General features: G+C 43.8%; 1 long non-coding RNA gene across 1 annotated transcript; it reads right to left on the reverse strand.

Moving 5' to 3' along the window:
• Nucleotides 1-1,113: 1,113 nt before the first annotated feature.
• Nucleotides 1,114-10,387, reverse strand: LOC128315118 (uncharacterized). Its single transcript, XR_008297558.1, has 2 exons — nt 9,413-10,387; nt 1,114-6,335 (listed from the first exon to the last, which is right to left on the reverse strand). It is a non-coding gene; the product is annotated as an uncharacterized LOC128315118 (long non-coding RNA).
• Between the last annotated feature and the right edge of the window lie 9,812 nt (nt 10,388-20,199).

Here is a 20,199-nt window from a genome sequence, read left to right on the forward strand (position 1 = left end):
TCCTCTGATCAGAAGGAAGACTCTCCTGCCTTCAGTTTTAGGCTTCTGAGACTTCTTCTGCCTCTGATACCACGGATTGTTTGGGGGGCTGAGTCTCAAGAGAATGGAGAGAAGAAAACACAAAACTCTATAGGGGATTTCTCCACTCCTTCTAAATATTAGGAGACCTCCTTTCTGCTCTCTGTAGGACTTCTCCTGGGGCACTCTCTATTGGCACCAGTGCCTACTTCTGGGTTTTGGGCCGTGCTGAATCCAGGCTATGTGGCTCTGGAAAGGAAAAATGGTATCTCAGTACCAGTTCAGGGGTACTTCAGATTCTGTCTTTTTCACCATTCTGCCAACTCCTACAGCAGCATTTGCTTGGAGAGAGAGTGGAATGTGCTTACTCCATCTTGCCCTGAACCAGAACCTAACGTGTCTTATTTTATACATTTAAAAAACGATTCTAAGATATGATTCACAGGCCTCATTAGGTTCCAAAGACATCCATGGCATGGAAAGGACCTTTAGCCAAAACGGAGGGGCAGGCATATGAAAAGTCGTTTGCAAATCAGCATACACATGCTCAGGAGAAGCAGCTAGGATCTTTGGAAGCCTGTAGAGAGCACCTAGGCTAGTTTGGGATCAGGGATGGCTTCCCAGTGGGCAGGAGAGGAAGAGTGTTCTCAGCAGATGGAAAGTTGTGCTCATGAGCCAGAAAAGAACCAGTGTGGAAAGTGTGGGTCATAGTAAGCAGTTCAGAGTGGCCAAGACATGAACTTCTCTTGGCTCTTGAGACCATGCACAGAAGAGAATCACATTGTTTTATCAGACAGCATTAGTGGACTATTCAATTCAATGAAATCCTAAGTACACTGGAAGCTGTCATCCTGATGATATCCATTGTAGAATCCAATTCCAGATCTCGATCTCAGTTCTATACATAGAATCTGTATGTAGGCATTTAACATTTGAATAAGGAACCCATTCATTTTGTATGCTTGGCAACACACTCTGTTGTGGATACATATACCATTGGATAGCTATTTTAAATTGCTATTTCCAAGAAATAGCAAAAATTCAATAAGAAGACTGAAATCAAAATATAAAAATGAAGAGTGCAAAAGAATAAAATAGCCAAAGGAAAAACTTTAATTCCATCTTTTCATTATTATAAACTAGAAGAATAACCACAAATAACTGACATAATCAGTATAATGCATTTCTCTGTGCTTTCTGAAAAATTCAAATTTGCCAGAGCTTGGGGCAGAGCATTGAAATAAATATGATGAAACAGAGAAAGTGTGCTAAGAAATAAAAAAGAACTAAATTCCCAAGGCAGGTAAATCCGGTATGTAATAACACAGATTCAAATCCCCACAGACAAACACACATAGGCCTGTTGCGAGAAATCCAGTGACTATGCCACAGAGACTATGGATTGGACCTGCCCTAAGGCATAGAACTTATTTCCTTACCATGCAATAGAAGACTATTTTGGAGCGGGGGTCGGGGAAGTATTCATACTACCATAGAGTTCTTTATACAAAATATGACTGGCTAAGGATAAAGAAGACAATAAAGATACAGTTCATTTAATTTATCTTTAAAGAGCATATGGCACCATCCCATGCAACACAACTTGCTTGAAAATCAACATGATTAAAGAACAAATTGGGGAGCTTTCATCCAGACATTCAACTAACCTTTATCTGTCAATCTACTATCAACAAACCCTGCACTAAGCTCTAGTGGTATGTTATGGACTGAATCATGTCCCCCAAATTCATATGTTGAAGCCTTAATCTTCAGTAGCTCAGAATGTGACTATACTTGAAAACAAGGCCTTTAAAAAGTTAAAGTTAAATGAGATCATTAGGGTGGGCCCTAAGCCAATCTGATGGGTGTCCTTAGAAGAAGAGAAAATTTGGACACACAGACACATGAGGAATGTGCACACACCAAAGAAAGACCATGTGGGGACACAACCAAAAGACGGCCATCTTCCAAGCCAAGGAGAGAGCCGTCAAAAGAAACCAAACCTGATGACACCTTGATCTTGGACTTCCAGCCTCCAGAACTGAGACATAAATTTCCACTGTTTAAGCACCCCAGGCTGTGGTACTCTGTTATAGAGGCAGGAAGGTAAATGGAACTCACAGGCTCAGAAGGAAGCTGACCCAGGGACAAATGGTAACAACACCCAGGACCCATGTCAGGGTGATAAGAGCAAGAGTGTGGGGCTATAAACAGGGTACAAAGGGGAAAAAAGACATGATTACAGGAAATAACCAATTGGATCAAAGGACAAACTCAACTTCAAAAACCATCAGCACTGCTACTTCCTCTAGAAACTGGATTCATCCTGGGATGTGTCAGACTGAAATGTGATCTGGGGTCAGCCTGGGAATCTGAAGTTTCCCCCTTCCTGAAGTAGCTCCCCCATCAAGGGGTTTGGGGACCCTGTTTCTTTCCAGGTGTAAACTATCTCCAAGCAGCTAGCACAAAAAGCACAGCGTGCTAACAATGTACATTCATCCCTCAGTCCTGAACTTCCTCATGATGATGCACAAGTTCTGCATGACCAATGACCTGATTGATCTCAGAGCATAGCTCAAAAATTCAATGAAATGAAAAGCATTAATAAAACAGAAGAGCTAGGGAGTACAGATTCAAGAATATTGCATTCTCGGGAGGGGGGCGGCGCCTGGGTGGCTCCAGTCGGTTAAGTGGCAGACTCTTGATTTCAGCTCAGGTCGTGATCTCACGGTTGTGAAGTTTGAGCCCCGCATCGGGCTCTGTGCTCATAGCACAGCCTTCTTTGGATCATTTGCCTCCTTCTCTCTGCCCTCCCCACCCTCTCAAAAATAAACAAACACTAAAAAAAAAAAAAAAAAAAAGGATTTGTATACTGGAGAATACTGGCTATTGAATATTAGGAGCTCGAGAAAAATGACATGGAGAAGCACACTCGAAAAAAAAAAAAAAGCAGAATACTCCTTACCTGAATACAGAACAATTTTGGGGCCAGAAGTAAACTCAAGTACCAAGCAAGATTAATTAACAATAATTTGAAGAGAAAAAAAAAAAAAAAAGAATCACGTCTGGACATAATCTGGAGAATTCCCTAATCCTAGCTACCAGAGAATGAAGACAAATTATTTACAGAGGCACCAGATTTACACTGCAAATTATTTATAAACGGCACCACATTCTTCACTGGGAACACCTGGAACACTGAGGCAGTGGAGCCAGGCTTAAGGCTTTTGAGAGATAAGGCTCTGATCCAAGACCCCTCTGCCTAGCCAATATCATGCATATGGGAGGCCAAGGAAAGACACCTGGGGACTTACGTAAGTGTACTTGCCCATGTTCCATTTGGAGAAAAGACCTAGGAGTACTCTGGATTTAAAAAAAAATCAATTAAGGGGCACCTACGTGGCTGAGTCAGTTAAGTGTCTGACTATTGATTTCGGCTCGGGTCATGATCTTATGGTTTGTCAGATCAAGCCCCACGTTGAGCTCTGAGCTGACAGCACAGAGCCTGCTTGGGATTCTCTCTCTCCCTCCCTATCGACCCCTCCCCCTGCTTGTGTTCTCTTTCTCTCTCTCTCAAAATACATAAGAAACATTAAAAAATTTTTTAAAGAGATACACAGGTGAACTTCCAATTACCAGTGAGGATGGGGACAAGATGTGTAGGAAGAATTAAAAAAAAAACACACACACACAAAGGAGAGGGAAGGGAGGAGGTGTAGGAGAAAAAAACAAGAAGAAAATGTAAAACATAGTGAAAAAAATGAAAAAGAAGAAAAAATACCAAAGATATCAGGCATCTCAATAAATAGGACTCGATTAAATTCCTCCATTGAATGACACATAATTGAAAATAGAGTTTTAAAGAACTGTTTGTTATGTGCTATTTATGGGAAACAGCCAAATGAAATCACAAAGAAAGCTCGGAAAGAAAGAGATGGGAAACGAGATCAGGCACGAGTAAACAAAGTGAGAGTGGAGGCAATATGAAGATCGGATAAAGTGGAATTTAAGACCAACAGCTTTTAAATAGGGCCAAGGAGATGAGGAGAGGGCTCTACCCTGATCCCCGCCCAACGCCCTACCTCCTCACGCCACCGCATCGGGGATGAGGGCTCCAACAGACGTATTTGGGAGGACGCAAACATTCAGTCCATAACACTTAGGCCACAAAAGAAACGGTAAAAATGTAGACATTCTGATCAACGTGGAAGACCCAGATGATGAGAAAGGATGTCCTGCTCCCAATGAATGGAAATACTGAATAAAACACAACAACGGAATTTTATTACAGAGCTGAGCTCAAAAACCAGAGACCAGAAAAAAAGGCAGCAGGCACAAAGCACGTGAGTACTGCTAAAGTGCCAATAACCTTGCAAAGCCTGGCAGCGTCGCACGGGTCTGGGACATTGGGGCTAGGACCGGGGTCCGTACTGGCAGAGGAGCTCAGGCTGTGGGGCTGGGAGAGGCTGGGAGCTGAAAGGAGCCACGGGCACGAAACCAGGACCTGCCTGGGGCGACCTGGCTCCTGAATCTCAACTAGAAGAACTCTACCCGTGGACCCAAGAAGCTTGCTTCAAACCTAGACCAAGCCACAGACGGGCAAAGAATTACCCGAGTAGTTGGAATGACTGAATAGATTGTAATGTCTCCTCTTAGCCCTGAATTCAGTACTGCCCTTCCATTTATTATTGGGGTACAGGCACAAAACTACCTCCTGATGCCTGAATCTTTTATCTAATTACCAACTAGAACTCTACTATTAAGAACTAAGACCACTGCATGTGATGGGCAGCCTGCTTCTTCACCCCAAGAAATAGTTGTCGGAAAACACAAAACCACACTGCAGCTGGTTCTTTTCACCACTACCCCCAACTTCCTCTGCCAGCCTGAGGCCAAGGGCATCACACATTTCAGAGACCACGAGAAGGCCAGGCTTTGGGAACAGGACAACTAGAAGACTTCAGAAAGTATCGTATCTCTTTGAACTTCCGTTTGCTTGTCTGAAAACGGGAATGATCACAACTACTTTTGAGGGTTATCATGAGAATCAAACGAGATATGTAGAATGGTAACTATAATAAACAAATGAGCATTATTATTACTCTTACATGTTTAGATATAAAGCCTTCCTTGATTTGAAGAAATTGCCCCAATGATTTATTTTTATTTTTGATTTAAATATCTTGCTAGAATTCTTTTTTGCAGCCAAATAATACTCCACTGTATGAGTAGACCACGCTGTTTGTCCATTTATCAGCTAACGGACATTTGGGTTGCTTCTACTTTTTGACTATTATGAATAATGCTACTATGGACATTTGTGTACAAATTCCATGTGGACAAATGTTTCTCAAATTTCCTGGGCATATACATACATAGGAGCGGGGCTGCTGGGTTACATGGTAATTCTCTGTCTAACTTTTTGAGGATGAACTGCCACACTGTTTTCCACAGCAGATGCACCATTTTACCTTCCCCCAAGCAGTGTTATGAGGGTTCTGGTTTCTCCTTATCAGCAGGATGCTTTTTTAAAGCAACTGATGGGCCACTGAACAACAGAAAATTGGGATATTCAGCACCCTCACGTCTTTCCTGGAGACCGTCACAAATTGGTAAAAATCTGCTTCCCTTTCATTTGTACAAATTGAGACAGAAGCAATAGGGTTTGATCAGTCTTTCTTCCCATTTGTGGGGATTTCAGTCATGGCAAACATCCTCCTCTCTGATTCCATTTTCTCTCCTAGAAACAAAGAGGCAGAAGCATCTCATTAAAGTGCCTACTTGGTCCAATATGATAGAAAACAAGGTTAGAACACATACTGAAAAATGGTAAAAAATGTGGATTCAAACCAAAGAATTTAGAACACGTAAAAAAAAAAAAACCCTGCATGTGAAATACAACCATATCTTTTGTAAGCATATTCGAACAATTAAGGAACCTCCTTGGTGCCAAAGAGAGAGATTTTCCTTGTCCCTTTTCCTGGCCTAAGAAGGCAAAGACGAGAGTGATAGAGAAATGAGCCAAGGAGCCAAGGTGGCTGTAAACCGAAGGCTGTCCCAAATTACCTAGTTAAGTGATGTTTTCAAGTGGTTTCGATAGAAAGACCGAAGAACAAAATAAACAGCGTGCTCCAACTTCTCATCAGAAGCCCACACCATCGTGCTCCGCAGCACATTGCATTCATGGAATCATCAACCATGGACAAAATGGACTTTGGATGTGATGCATGGTGTTGGCCATACTTTGAATCTTATGCCCACGTATGTTGAATTGAAAGGGTTCATTCGGAGAGTTCTTTCGAGTGTAAAATGTAATTCTGTTGGTCACAGGCAAAAAAAATCACTGTGGTACAGAATGACTAATAGGATGCTACATCCCCTTTTCCACAATCAACTACAAGAGGTGGGGGGGGGGGGGGAACCAACGGAATATTCTTTTATGCATTGCTTCCCCTATGCAATTCAAAGCACAAGGCAGTAGAGTAATAAAACTAAATCTGCCATAATGGAAAAAAACAATTCCACTACAAATAAGCTTTATTACTCCATCTGAGAAAGGAAACAGGGAGCTAGATTGTGTGTGACTCTTCCCTTTCAAAATCAAACCACAATCAAAAGCAAACAGGTTCAAAAACACAACAGAGAGAAAACTGGAATTTGCAGTTGAAAGACCCATGGAGTGGAACAGCCCCACACAATGAGTGCACAGAAGTGTGGCGTCTGGTTTTGTTTGGGAGATGCCTACGTGGGGCTCTGACCTCATGAGTGGGGGCCCCAACACTCCCTAGTTTGGACCAGCACCCAGGGGTCAGCAGCGTGAGGTGGCATTTGAACCTCGAACCGGAGCAGAACAGCAGCCCCAGGGTAGGAGGTAGGGAGTAAGTTTAACAATCTGCAGACTGCCAGGAGCGCCTACGGTGGCTCAGTTGGTTGAGCGTCCGACTCGTGATTTCGACTCAGGTCATGATTTCACAGTTGGGGAGTTTGAGCCCCACATCGGGGTCAGCACTAGCAGTGTGGAGCCTGCTTAGGATTCTCTCTCTCCCTCTGTGTGCTCCCCCGCCCCCTGCCCTGACCCTGGTGCTCTAATCCTCTCTCTCAAAAAAAATTAAATAAACTTAAAAAAAAGATGGAAGAGAATTTCTTATTTTTTACCTCTAGGACAAGAATATATCCAGAAGGAACAACCAGTAGGGTCTATTATACATTGTTCTTTTCCTTTTTATATTTTCTTCCCAGGATCTTGGCATCTTAAAAGCGTCATCACTTTTTTTAGTAGTCCTGAGTAAAGTGGCAAATTATGCCCAACAGAGAGTAGGGAGCTGAGCCAATATACAACACTGAGGCTTCTTTCGTGTACAGTTTAAACAGCTCATGAGTTCGAGCCCAGCATCAGGCTCTGTGCTGATAGCTCAGAGCCTGGAGCCTGCTTCGGATTCTGTGTCTTTCTCTCTCTGTCCCTCCCCCACTCGCACTCTGTCTCTCTCTCAAAAATAAATAAACATTAAAAAAATTTTCTTTTAAAAAAGAATCTGCAGACCGCTAACCAAGAGTGACATATAGCCCTGAAGGTCCAAAGGCTTCCAGGCTGTGTGTAGCTTTCTGTGGCGCGGGAAGATAGCCTCAGCTTTCCCCATCTGTGGACCCTCATGAGACAGAGGAGGCTGTTTTCTGAGAAAGGCTGGGAATGAGATGTCAACACCATAGAGGCTGGCATCTGAGGCTTACCTGTGTCTCTGTGTCTTGGGGCAGGACAGGCAGCAACCTCATATAGATGCCCATATGTCACCCAAATAATTTTAATGATTGGGTCTCTCATGGCCAACTTCTCCACTCATGCCTCTCATCCCAGGAATGGTCTCAAATGTTGACTCCTTTGCTCATCAGACATCATCAGGCAAGGTAGCCCTGTTGCCACCACTAGTCTGTCACCACGAGGGAGGGGTTCAACATCCCCTTTGGTTCTCGGAAGCTGCCCTCTGCCTTAACTCCTGTACACCAGTGAGCTTTAGCCACCTTCTCCCACGATGGTGCCATAGCCTTGACTTCCCCCAAATCACTCTGCCTCTGAAATCTTGCTCTTCAAGGTGACATGTACACCCATCAGGATCCTAATCGTTCTATCACTCAGAATCCCTTCCTTTCCATTCTGGCAGCGTGGGCTTCACCCACAACCAACCCCAAAGGAAAACTAAGCAAACAAGCAACCAAAAAACAAAAAAACCAAGACCTCTGTTAGGTTTGAAAAAATCCAATTACCTCTTGCTCATCAAGGGGCTAGCTTAATCATCCATTATTACATGAGAATTAATGAATCTTCTTTCAAAGAATGATCATATAAACATCTATACAGATGAGAATCAATGTCATGCTCTTTAAAGCTATTGTCCTAACGTGACCTCATCTCCTTCCTGTCAAAGTATAATTTTCAAAAAGTTCAACTCATGACTTGCATACAAATATAAAATGAACATGTGTCCATAACGTATTTAACTAACAAGCAAACCAGTAGGACAGGAATGATGGTTCAAAGAGCACTTGCAGAATCTACTGGCCTTAATTATTTTTTAAAAATTCTTTTATTTTTTGAGAGACAGAGCATGAGCAGGGGAGGGGCAGAGAGAGAGAGGGCAGAGGATCCAAGGCAAGCTCTGTGCTGACAGCAGTGAGCCCAATGTGGGTATCGAACTCACAAACTGTGACATCGTGACCTGAGCGAAAGTCAGACGCTCAAACAACTGAGCCCCTCAGGTGTCCCAGAATCTACTAGCCTTTATACACAAAAGAGACTGTTAGAATCACTGCTTCGTTAGGTACAAAACTGGTTAATGCCCTACATGGGAATAAAACCATAACCTTTGTGGTTGTTTTTTCTAAGCAACAGAAATCGACAAGTTAACATGTAACTTTACTGTGTCTGGACTTATCAACCAGTAAATAGTAAAGTCAAACACAGGTGTATTCTCCTCGAGAATTAAATAATCCCTGGGTTAGCCTGTCAAACAGTGCCTCAGTCTGACATTGAGAGGACATGGCCCTTTGCCTTACGTCTAAAGTTTGGGTCGCTTTTCTTAACGATCCCTAAAGAGAGAAAATTCTAAACGAGTTCTCTCAAAATCTCTACACTTATTCCCTCCTGAACTTGAGAAAAGAAAGAAAAAAGAAAACCATAAGGGCATCGCTCACACTCCATTGCGCTCCTGATGACCAAAGAATGATTGTCACCTGGTAGAATTGCAGACAGCATGACTCAGCGGTAGGAAAGGTATTTTGGCAGCCAGCCTTCCCATCACACAGATGGCCACCAGCTCTCCCAAGACCAGTCCTGGCCAAGAATACAGACACTTCAGGTTCCATGACAGGTCATTCAGGAATGGGTTAGGTGAGTTTATACCTTCATCGAGACATCATAGGATTGGAACTTCAAGGAACCTTCTGGAAAGTCTCCCTGGATCTTCTAGGACAGATGGCGTTTCTTATATTCAGTCCTCCCAGGACTGAGCAAGCCCGCTATCAGCCCATGCCAGGCTCTCATCAGCCTCCCTGGCAAGGAACTCTTCTTCAACCTCTCTTAATCAACTTAAGGCCATTTCTTCTTCTTCGATCCTCTGCGAAAATGGTTTGCAGTTGATCAGTGTTTTCATCTAAAACCTCTTTCCTTAAGACAATTTTTAAACCATAATTTCTTTTAGGCTAAATAATCCGAAAGGCTATTTTCTTAATTCTATTATTAGTTGTGCTTGGCTGAGCCCTCTTGGGTCTCTCCTAAGGCCAGGGAGAGCATTAACAAAGCCCCCAGGGATGATGACTTCACAAGCCAGGTCTGCTGTCTTCCGCACCACATGAGCTTTCTCCAAACAAAAGCCTGGCTTCCCTCACACACATTTGCTATGATAATCCGTTAGGTCGTTTTGCTTGCTCTGTCCTCTCTTCCTTCCCTCCCCTCTTTTTCTTTTCTTGTCTTTTCTTTTCTTTCTTTCCTTCTTTCCCTCTTTCCTTCCTTCTTTCTTTTTTCTTCCTTTTTTTCCAGTATAATGCTTTAGCTTTTAGGCTTTTTTTTTTTTTTTTTTTTTTTTTAATAACAGAAATACCATTAACATACGGTGTTATATTAGTTTCAGGTGTGCTCGGTCTCTTCGTTGTTATTGGAAATATTTGTACTATGTTCTTCACCACGTGGTCATTGTTTAAAAAAATAAGCAACTATAGTCAACAAAAAAAGGAAAAATGATCCATCATTGCACTTCTCAGAGACAACTACTGCTCATATGTTGGTGCCTAACATTTTGGGGTTTTTTTTCCTGATATATACATTTTTAAGAAGCTATCAGACTGTATTGCAGTGTTCTTCAACTTTTTTTTTTTTTTTTTTTTTTTTTTTTTTTTTTTTTTTTTTTTTTTTGCGATGTGGGGGGTCCCACACTGCCTCCCTGCTCAGTGCTGCCTCTCACCCTCCGGCTGCTGGGTCACTGCCTTAGACTGTCACCATTGCTACAGCCGAATTCAACACAAAAGCAGCTCCTGGTCTCAGAAGCAGTCCAAGCAGCAGGTCGGATCAGTTAAGGAGACAAAATAAAATGAATCTATCAACGCTGATTCATTTAACCAGAGAGAAAGCAGCCCCATAGGTGGGAGAACACACTGGCAAGTGAGAAAGGTGAAGTGGAGATATTTATTCGAGCCCAAACCTCTCCTTTGTTCTGTCTTCTGAGTCTACTCAGGTTTACTCCAGGGACCTTTCCGGGCCTCCACAGTGGGTCTATCAGGCCTACAGAAAGGCCCTAAGGTGAGCACCAGCTAACATCACTGCAGCTGCAGGAGTGGTTTTCGTCCTAATCTAGCTTGCTTGGTGTCTACCCGGTCGGTCCCTTGCGATGCCCCTCATGCTTAGATGGTTTTCTTCCAAATTGGTGCCAACCTAATGATATTTCTGTGTTCAAGGCATCCAAGATTATGCCAACATCCAATCGCTGATTTTCTAGTATATTATGAACTCCCATTGACACGACTAATCTGACCCATCTATGTATTTTACTGTCTTTGTAAAGTTCTTGTTTTGATGCAAATCTGTTTTATTTCCATATTAAGTTTATGTATCTAAAATGCCATTAGGCGCTGTTTAAATTTCATTTTACTCCCAATGATAGGTCATATTTTCTCATGCTATTGAGAAAATAAAAATCAATAAAAATCAATTTTTTATTGATTTTTAATGGTAACATAGTAAATCCATACTCAATTTATTTCAATAATCAACTATAGAACATTTCGGTAATTTTCAGCTTTTTGGTTTTATTAAAGAATAATTTGGTGAACATCCTGGTACCTTAGCTCTGTGTGCCATTGTGATTCAAGGTAAATGCCTACAAGTGGAACTTCTGGGCCATGGGATGCAGGCCTTTTTTTTTTTTTTTTTTTTTTTTAATGGCTTTTGCTACCTCCTGGCAACTCAGCCTTGGTAGTTTGTGTTTTACACCTACAGGTATTTTGCTGTACTTTCCCTTAATAATCTACCCAGTTTTTGACCAATCAATTCTCCACCTAGGATGTATGGCAGGGCTACTGGAGCCGGCTCTCTTAGAACCAGAGGTTTCACAGCCCAGGACACTTTAATTTCAGATACACCATTTCATCTTGGAAAATTCCTCTTCGTTCATCCAGCTGCAACGCGTCAGGCACCATTATAGGCAAAATAAAGTGCAGTGGTGAAAAATATAGCAGGGTAAGGAAGTGACAAAGCAGGGGTGTGGTCCTCATAAACAATAAATGTTAGATGTGTGTCTGTTAAACACGAAGTTTCAAGGAAGCGTTCAGGTAGAGGGCACTGCCCGAACCAAAGGTGTGGGGAGCCAGCGTCAGGGGAGGGGCTGGGGCGGGAGAGAAGATGGGAGGTAATTGGGTGACCAGATTGAGCCAGGTTCCATGGGCCATTAGGACTTTGGCCTTTACTCTGGGTAAAACAGGAGCCTTCACAGAGTTTCAGCAGAGGACTGATGTGCTCAAGCTGCTGGGCCAGACCAGAGGATGCCTAAAGCAAAGCAGGGAGCCTTGTGAAGAGACAGAGTGGGTTGCATAGTGTCCCCAAGATGCATGTCCCCCTAGGACCTCAGAATGTGACGTTGTTTGGAAACAGAGTCTTTGAAGATGTAATTAGTTAAGGATCTTGAGGTGAGGTGAAATCACCCTGGACTTAACGTGGACTCTAAATTGAAACCCGATAATCTAAGGAGAGGGGAGGGGAGGGGAGGGGAGGGGAGGGGAGGGGAGGAGAGGAGAGGGGAGGGGAGGAGAGGAGAGGAGAGGAGAGGCGACAGAGAGAGACACGGAGACAGAGAGAGACACAGAAGCAGAGATTGCAAAGGAAATGTCAGGACCTCCCTCCCCACCCTCACCCCCGCAAAGCTGGGAGAGACAAGGATCTTGCTCGAGAGCCTTGGGAAGGAACACAGCCTCGCTGACACCTGTTTCAAGTCCCCGAGTTTGTGGTACTTTATTATGAGAGCCCGAGGAAACTAACCCAGGAGGTTCTTGTGGTCTAGATGATGTGGCTTGAACCCTGGTGGTGGCAGTGCAGGAGGTGAGCATCAGTTGGATTCCAGGTACATTTTGAAGGTGAGAAAACAGAATCTGCTGAGGGGACAGGATGGGGGGTGTGAAGGGAAGTGAGTGAGGAGTCCAGGATGATTCTAAGATTTTGGGCTCCAGACAGTGGAAGGTGAGAAAGACTCAGAAGCTTGTGCTTGGGCGGGGGGAGGGGTGAGGAGGAGGAGCTCAGTGTTGATGTGTGAAGTCTGAGGGGTACCCATCAGGCTTTCAGGGAAGATGGCGTTTAGGCCACTGGAGATACCTGGTGGTGCCCAGGACAGAAATCCACGCTAGAGACAAAAACGAGGGGTCTTAAGTTGTATGTATGTGCAAAACCAGAAGAGTGGATGTGAGAGTAGACAAGAGGAGGGGGAGTCTGGAGTGCCCCAACACTAGGAGGCAGGGAAGTGAAAAGGAAGCAGCCCAGGAGCCCACAATAGACACTGGCAGGAAGAGCAGAGCCGTGATGCCCTAGAAACTGAGTGAAGGTGGCATTTTCAGCAACTGCGGCTGGGCTGGCAGGAAAGTGGCATGAGAACCAAGCAGGCAGTGGGCTTGGGGACTTTGACCCAAGTGATGTGAGCCTGACAGGAGCTAGCCAAGGAGGCGAGGAGAAAAGTACCTCAACACAATAGGTGCTCTTCTTTAATTTTTTTCATGAATGTGGGCAGCACCCTCCAGGAGGGAAGGTGGGATGTGGCTACAGACACAAGGAGTACAGTAGGTGTGGTCTGAGCACTTGTGGAACTTTTCTGATTGCCTTAATTTTTTCAGTAAAATAGGGAGCAGATCATCCATCAGCTGAGAGGGAAATGGGGGCAAAAAGGTACTAGAAGATGGAGGGGAAGGGAAGGAAGGAAAGATTTGCCTGGGAAGGATGGGGGTCAAGGGACTGGGGAAGCACCACTGTGCCAGCAAGCACCCAAGGCCCACACGTGGTCTCTTGAAGAGACCAGTCAGCAGAAACGTGTTCTCCCGGAGAAACACATGCAGGACAATGAAACTGGACCCCTACCTCACACCATTCACAAAAATTAACTTGAAATGGATCAAAGACTTAAACACAAAACCTGATACCATCAAACTCCTTGAAAAAAATATAGGGAAGAAACATCAATATTGATCTTGGCAATAAATTTTGGGGGCATGATGCCAAAAGCGCAAACAACAAGAGAAAAAAAATCAACAAATGGACTACATCAAAGAAAAAGAAAAAGAAACACAGAAAAAGAAACAATTAAAAAAAAAAAGACAACCACAGGATAGGAGACAATTTTTGCAAACCATTTATCAGATAAGGGGTCAATATCCAGAATATATAAAGAACTCAGTCAACTCAGTAACACAAAAAATAAACAACTTGATTAAAAAATGGGCAGAAGAACTAAATAGACATTTCTCCAAAGACATTAAAATGGCCAAGAGGTACAAGAAAAGATGCTCAACACTGCTAACCAGCAGAGAAATGCAAATCAAAACCACAATGAGCGCTCAACTCACACCTGTTAGAATGGCTATCATCAAGAAGACAAGAGACAACAGGTGCTGCTGAGGATATGGTGAAAAGGAAATCCTTATACATCTTCCATCTTTATTGATGGAAACTGGCCCAACCACTAAGGAAAACTACAAGGACGTTTCTCAAAAAAATAAAAACAGATCTACCATACAATCCAGCAATTCCAAGGGCAATCCCAATTTCAGTTGGGGCAACAAGAGGAAGAAACCATTTTAGAAGAGATTGAGGGGATTGGAGAGGTGGCTGATGCCTGTGAGTTCCAGAGGCACAGGAAACAGGTTTCAGGATTAGAGAGGGAGATGGGTCAAAAGATGGACTGACTGAGAAAAATGGGGATTGGGTTGCCAAGCATGAGGGATGACCTGGAGATGCTGGCCTTCTCGTGGTGACTCTCATAAACAAGAATAAAGGGCATCGCTATATTGGTCCAGAAGTTCTCAAGGGAGACAGCAGAGCCAGACTCTATGTGTGTGTGCATGTGCGTGTGTGTGTGTGTGTGTGTGTGTGCGTGCGCACATGCACACATTGAGAGGATGTCGAGTGGGGTGGGGAGGCAAAAATGAAAGGGGGCGTTGCCAGAAACACATGGACTCTGGGGCCCCCTCTTTACTCCTGCCAGTGGCAGGGCAAGACCAAGGTGGTGGTCTTAGACCCTCTTGAACTACACTTGTATAGAAAGCTTTGCTATTCTGTTTTCTTAGGTCAGAAAAATGACAACTCAGGAAGGAAATTAGCAGAGAATATAAAAAGACAATTAACAGAAAAACACCAAAATGCCCATTACCACAAAAATAAGCTCATGCCTATTAATAATAGAGAAAATGTACGTTTAAAAAAGAGATAGCTCTTGACGCTCATTAGACTGGCGAAGTCTGGGGACTTTTTTTTTTTTCTTTTTAATATAAGCCCATGTATTGGGAGGTGTCTGAAAACAGGAACTCTCAAAACTTGCCATTGGGTGTGTAAGTTGGCATGATGACTTTGAGAGAAATTTGTCAATAACTAGTAAAAGCGAAAATGAAAATGCCTGATGAGCCAGCAATTCGGTGTCTAGTGAAATACACACATGCTCCAGGAGTCATCCCCAGGAAGTGAACGGCAGCATTGCTTGAAACACTGTAAACTTGGACGTGCCCATTAAGACGTGGCCAAAGTGTGATGCAGTCACACACAGAACCCTTTAGGACAGTGGAGATCAATGAACGAACTAGATCTACAAAACAGATCTCAAAATGATAGTGTTGAATGAAAAAAAAAAAAAGCACATTGCTGAAGCCTCCATACCACGAATCCATTTAGCTCATTCAAAATCCACAAAGCAGTGGGGTGCCTGGGTGGCTCAGTTGGTTAAGTGCCGGAGTCTTAGGATCATGAGTTCAAGTCCCATGTTGGCCTCTGCGCTGGGGGTGAAGGACACTTAAAAAAAAAAAAAACAATCCACAAAGCAGTATTATAAATTGTAACCCAATCTATATGGAGTGGGACATACATATAAATAAGATAAATAATGCGCACTGACTGTGACGTGATGGTAACCTCCTGGAAGAACAGGCGAGATAAAAAAAGGACTTCAACTAGGTCTAACATTTTAGGTCTTTAAAAGACCTGAAATACAGCAAAAATACAGTATCAGTCTAATCTAAGTGGTAAGTGCCTCAAGTTTGTTATGGTATCTTCTGTGTACTTTTATGTATGTTTGAATTTTTTTTTAAAGGAGAATGTTTCTAGTTTATCAATACACATACGAGTTTGAAGAAAGAAAGCAGAGTACGAACAGTGCCGTAGGTGAGGGCAGTCTTTGTAATGCCATCACATTTGACCAGAATAGAGATTTAACCCAACCATTTCATTATGATGAGGAGGGATGAGAGTAATGACCAAACAGAAGTTTCCTCAATATTTGACTGAATCACATTAAATATCTTATGCCATATTTAGATGCCGTATTTAGATCTGGTAAGAAGTATATGGAAGAGAAATAAGCTTCCAAAGCATTGTTTATAACTATTAACTATAAAATCAATGCCTTTAAAATTCCTTGTGATTTTGCCTTGTGACCAAAGTTTTGCTCTTGTTTTCAAGGTCATTAAAATGTATTTGACTTGGAGGATGCTACGAAAAGCGTCGCAGTACCCTGGGAGCCTTGCAGGGGATGGGGGCGGGGGGTTGCTACACTACTTATCTAATTACCCCTTTCCAGGGCCTTAATTAAACCCCACAGAATCCGCCTGCTTCTATGGCTAGGATTTACATGGAGCACCGTGTCCAGGCTCTTCTCTTCCGGTCTGGCTCTTTCTGGCCACGTCACCAAACGCTTCTGCCAAGGTACGTCTTAAGAGAAGGGCCCTGGCTTGTGTAGACAGAGAGCTAGCTCTCTAGTGGACGGTACTCTAGATAACGAAAGTAAGTGTGGATGAGAGGAGGCAGGACGGCAGAAGACAACCAGACGTGCAATCTTAAGAACAACGGTGGGAATAAAAATCACCCTAACGCAGACAGAAATCAGAGAATTATAGAAATCTGTCAAAGAAGTCCTCAGCAGAAAAACAAATTACACACACCAGAGTCAAGGAAGAGCTGATTCTTGTTATTTGATTGAGTATGTCCTATAAAGTTGGGGCTGCAAATACTCGTTTGGAGAATACTAACCCAATGCTCCTAGGAGAGGTTCCTGTGAGCCTCTGACCGTGTTTATGTCAACCTGTCAATATACAGTCTTGGTGATATATGTTTCTTTTTAAAGACACCTTATTTAATTTATACTGATTCATTAACATTGAATGAGGCCAACAACCCAGTAACTCGTGCCTCGGGGAAGCCAATCTAACACATGTATTTTCTCTGTAAGGCACAGCACAGCCTTCTCTGCTTAGGAACACCGGATGGCACTTCAGCGCTATGCTTAGGGCCATTTTAAACAGTAAGATCACCAACAAAAAGCACACTGATGCAAACAACACTGATGCAAACTGAATAGATCACAACAAAGACACTTGTTCACAGTAGGAGAGCTGAAACAAGGCAGAAGGTCACTTTGTACAACCTCATCTGGAAAAGGACTCGACAGGAGGCTCAAATTTTTGCCTCCCTATCTGTGAATGACTGTGAAAATACTGTATTGATTTGGGGGAGGGGGTACAAATAAACGTTTGCAAGTAGGCAAATTGACAAATACAGATTCTTTGGATAATGAGAACTGACAGTTAACAGGGTTTGACATCTATAAAAAAAAAGCAGTATCTAGTCCTCCACAAAGAGGTACTCACATTTTGGGATTCATTTGGACAAAGAACTTTATAGTCAAGTCATTAGCTCAATAGGAGCTTTATGGAAACAATGGTCTCCTACGGACTTGGAATGGAGAGATCAGGTCCGTTTTGCATATTCCTTACTTCTGGCATTGTCCACCGAACAATGCATCCTTGTCTTTTCCACTCACGATGGAAGCATCTCAGGCAAACCTTCTCTGGGAAGTGGGATGAAATCACATTTCCTTCCCCAGAGGACGCACAGCTTAGCTTGCTCTGGGGGAAAAGATGCAGATACAACACACAGACACCAATTCCACAGTACCAGACAACACTTGCAGCAACCCAAATGTTCTCGAACATTGTGAAGACTCCATCTGCTTTCAGGAATCTTTTGTTAATTGCCCCACCGGGCTTGGGGGATCTGGGACTGCGCAGGGTTATCTAGGTCTTGCTGCTGTCACTACAGACTTAGGGGTTGATTTTTAGGGTCGTGGTGTGCCGCTCCAAAAACAAGACTTTGCCACCGCCCAGAAACTTCTTGGCCACCACACTATGTTTTCCTCCTGTGGAATAAGAGTGCCTTGTGCCTGTGTTTGGTTTTAAGTCCATGTGCCTTAAAGCTGTGTTCTCAAAGCAAAAAGTATGTTGGCAATTTGAGCCCAGCAAATGCTCGTGCTGGCCTCTGGGGCTCCCTTTGCTGTTTTCTTGTGGTCGGGTACAGAGCCTATTCTGTTTCGAGTAATAGCCCCACAGAACCCACTGGCAAGCCATGAAAACAACAGCTATGCTTATCAGAAGATGAAGAGAAGTGTGCAAAGAAGCCCCTGAGAAATTATTTTAAGCCCTCCCCCTCTCCCTACCAGGTTCCCGAATCACTAATGGAATAACCCTTCAGCAAACCAGGCAGTGGGACCTGATCCAGGGCCTTGCAGACTTGGAAGGCTCTTTAAGACCGGCTGGTTCACTGGCCACACTTTTTCAAAGACTCTGAAGCCTGAGGCTGAGGGAAGACAAGAAAGTGTGTGAGATCCTGTGGCTGGAGGGTGGCAACGCAGGGCCATTGAGGAGGTCTCTGACCCAAAGTTCTATGCTCCTAACACTTTTTTCAAGGTGACCAAGAATCCCACAAATTGCTCTGGGATCTTCCCACCGTCAACACGATCCTGGCCTGCCAGGAGACAGGGCAGGTCCTGGCAGGTGGCATTCCAGGTCAAGCTCAGGTGCAGTCATCTATCACCGAGCCCTCTGAACAACAAATGGCAACAGCCCAGACCACAAAAGGAGAGGATGCTGTATACTCTCACAATGCTCCCACACACAGCATTTCAGGGCACACCCAGTTCAGCTGGGGGTCACTGGGCAAGCACACGGTCCAGTGCACTGTCCACCTGCTGGTGGACATCTGACAACCTCGCCCCAACCCCCTTCGTACTTCTCCATGATGAGTTTATATCATAGTTTCTTTCTTACAAATATGTGGGTAGGGTAGGGCATTGGTCAATTAGGATGCACATTTTATAGGGAATTAGTATGCATACTACTCGTTCCTGGCTCTTCAAAATGATCCTTTCAGTTCAAGAAAACTTCAATCACGAAATGCCTTCTCACCAGCAGTCAGGGACTTGGACCCTCCCTGAATTCCCAACCTGTCGTGTGCCAGACCATACCTGCCTGGCCCCCAGGTGTACTGAAAACACTATAGTTTTGCCACCGCCCATCTGCTACCCTCCCATGCTCCACACTAGTCCCTATGCCTGCTGAAACACGATCTCTGCTGGAAACCGCACCCTCCTCCCCAGCTCCAGGTGCTAATGAATCCAGTTCTGTGTTTTCCATTGCACTTAGTTTAAATCTTAATTACCATTTTTATTATGGCCTGTTTTTAGATAGCGGAGTATTTCCACCTCCCCTGTCTATGACTTTGAGGTCAGGGTCACTGCCACTCATCTTTGTATCCTGCCCAGGGCATCACCTGCCATGTGTGCGCTTCATACACATACCCCTGGAGTATGGAGGGGAAAAAAAAAAAAAAAGAAAAGAAAAACTACGGGAAATTACAGAGAAAAAAAAATGTGCAGAAAGGAGGCCTGGTCTCCAGGGCATGCTAACGTTTTTATTCTGTCGTTCTCATGACTTCTCTTCGAAGACCTGAGATAAAAACACTCCCAAGAAGTCCCAGATCCACCCTCTCCCCTCTTAAAATGATAAAGCCTGGGTCCTTGGTCTAGGTGTAGGGTAGGAAGGGACCAGGGCATCAAATCCTGGAACCAGCCCCCTGGAGCATGGCTGATTCAGCAGGGATTGCTGGTGTCCACCTCCAGAAGGATGCAGTGAGCCAAAATTGGACTTTCAAATCCCAATCCAAATCCTCCCGTTGCTGCCTTGGACGAGTCACTTATTTTCTCTGAGCCTTGGGTGCCCCATCTGTAGAATGTTAAGGGAGCATAAAAGATTACTGTTAACATGAGCACTTGCTGAAAGTGTCCCTCAGATGTGCTGTCATGCATCCCCTGGCTGTGTGGGGTAGACCATGACTCTTCTGGACTCGACTACAAGGAGGGAAGCACAGCTCATGCTTTCAATCCTCCTAATCCTTCAAACAAATATTTCATCTCAATCAAGAAAAATGTTACCTTTCAGCAAAAATCTAAGGGGCTCACCTGTGCTTAACGGTCCTTCCTTGACATTCCATAGTACAGGACCTAGTCCTCCGACTCAAGATGCCTGCTGAATACCTCCATCACTTACAAACGTCTCCAGGAAGCAGTTTCTGAGACACATCTGAAACTAGCTTCTTGGGCCCACAGCCTCCATCGCACTCTCTAC

This window comes from Acinonyx jubatus, chromosome C2 (assembly GCF_027475565.1).
Source record: "Acinonyx jubatus isolate Ajub_Pintada_27869175 chromosome C2, VMU_Ajub_asm_v1.0, whole genome shotgun sequence".
NCBI classification, from domain to species: Eukaryota; Metazoa; Chordata; class Mammalia; order Carnivora; family Felidae; genus Acinonyx; species Acinonyx jubatus.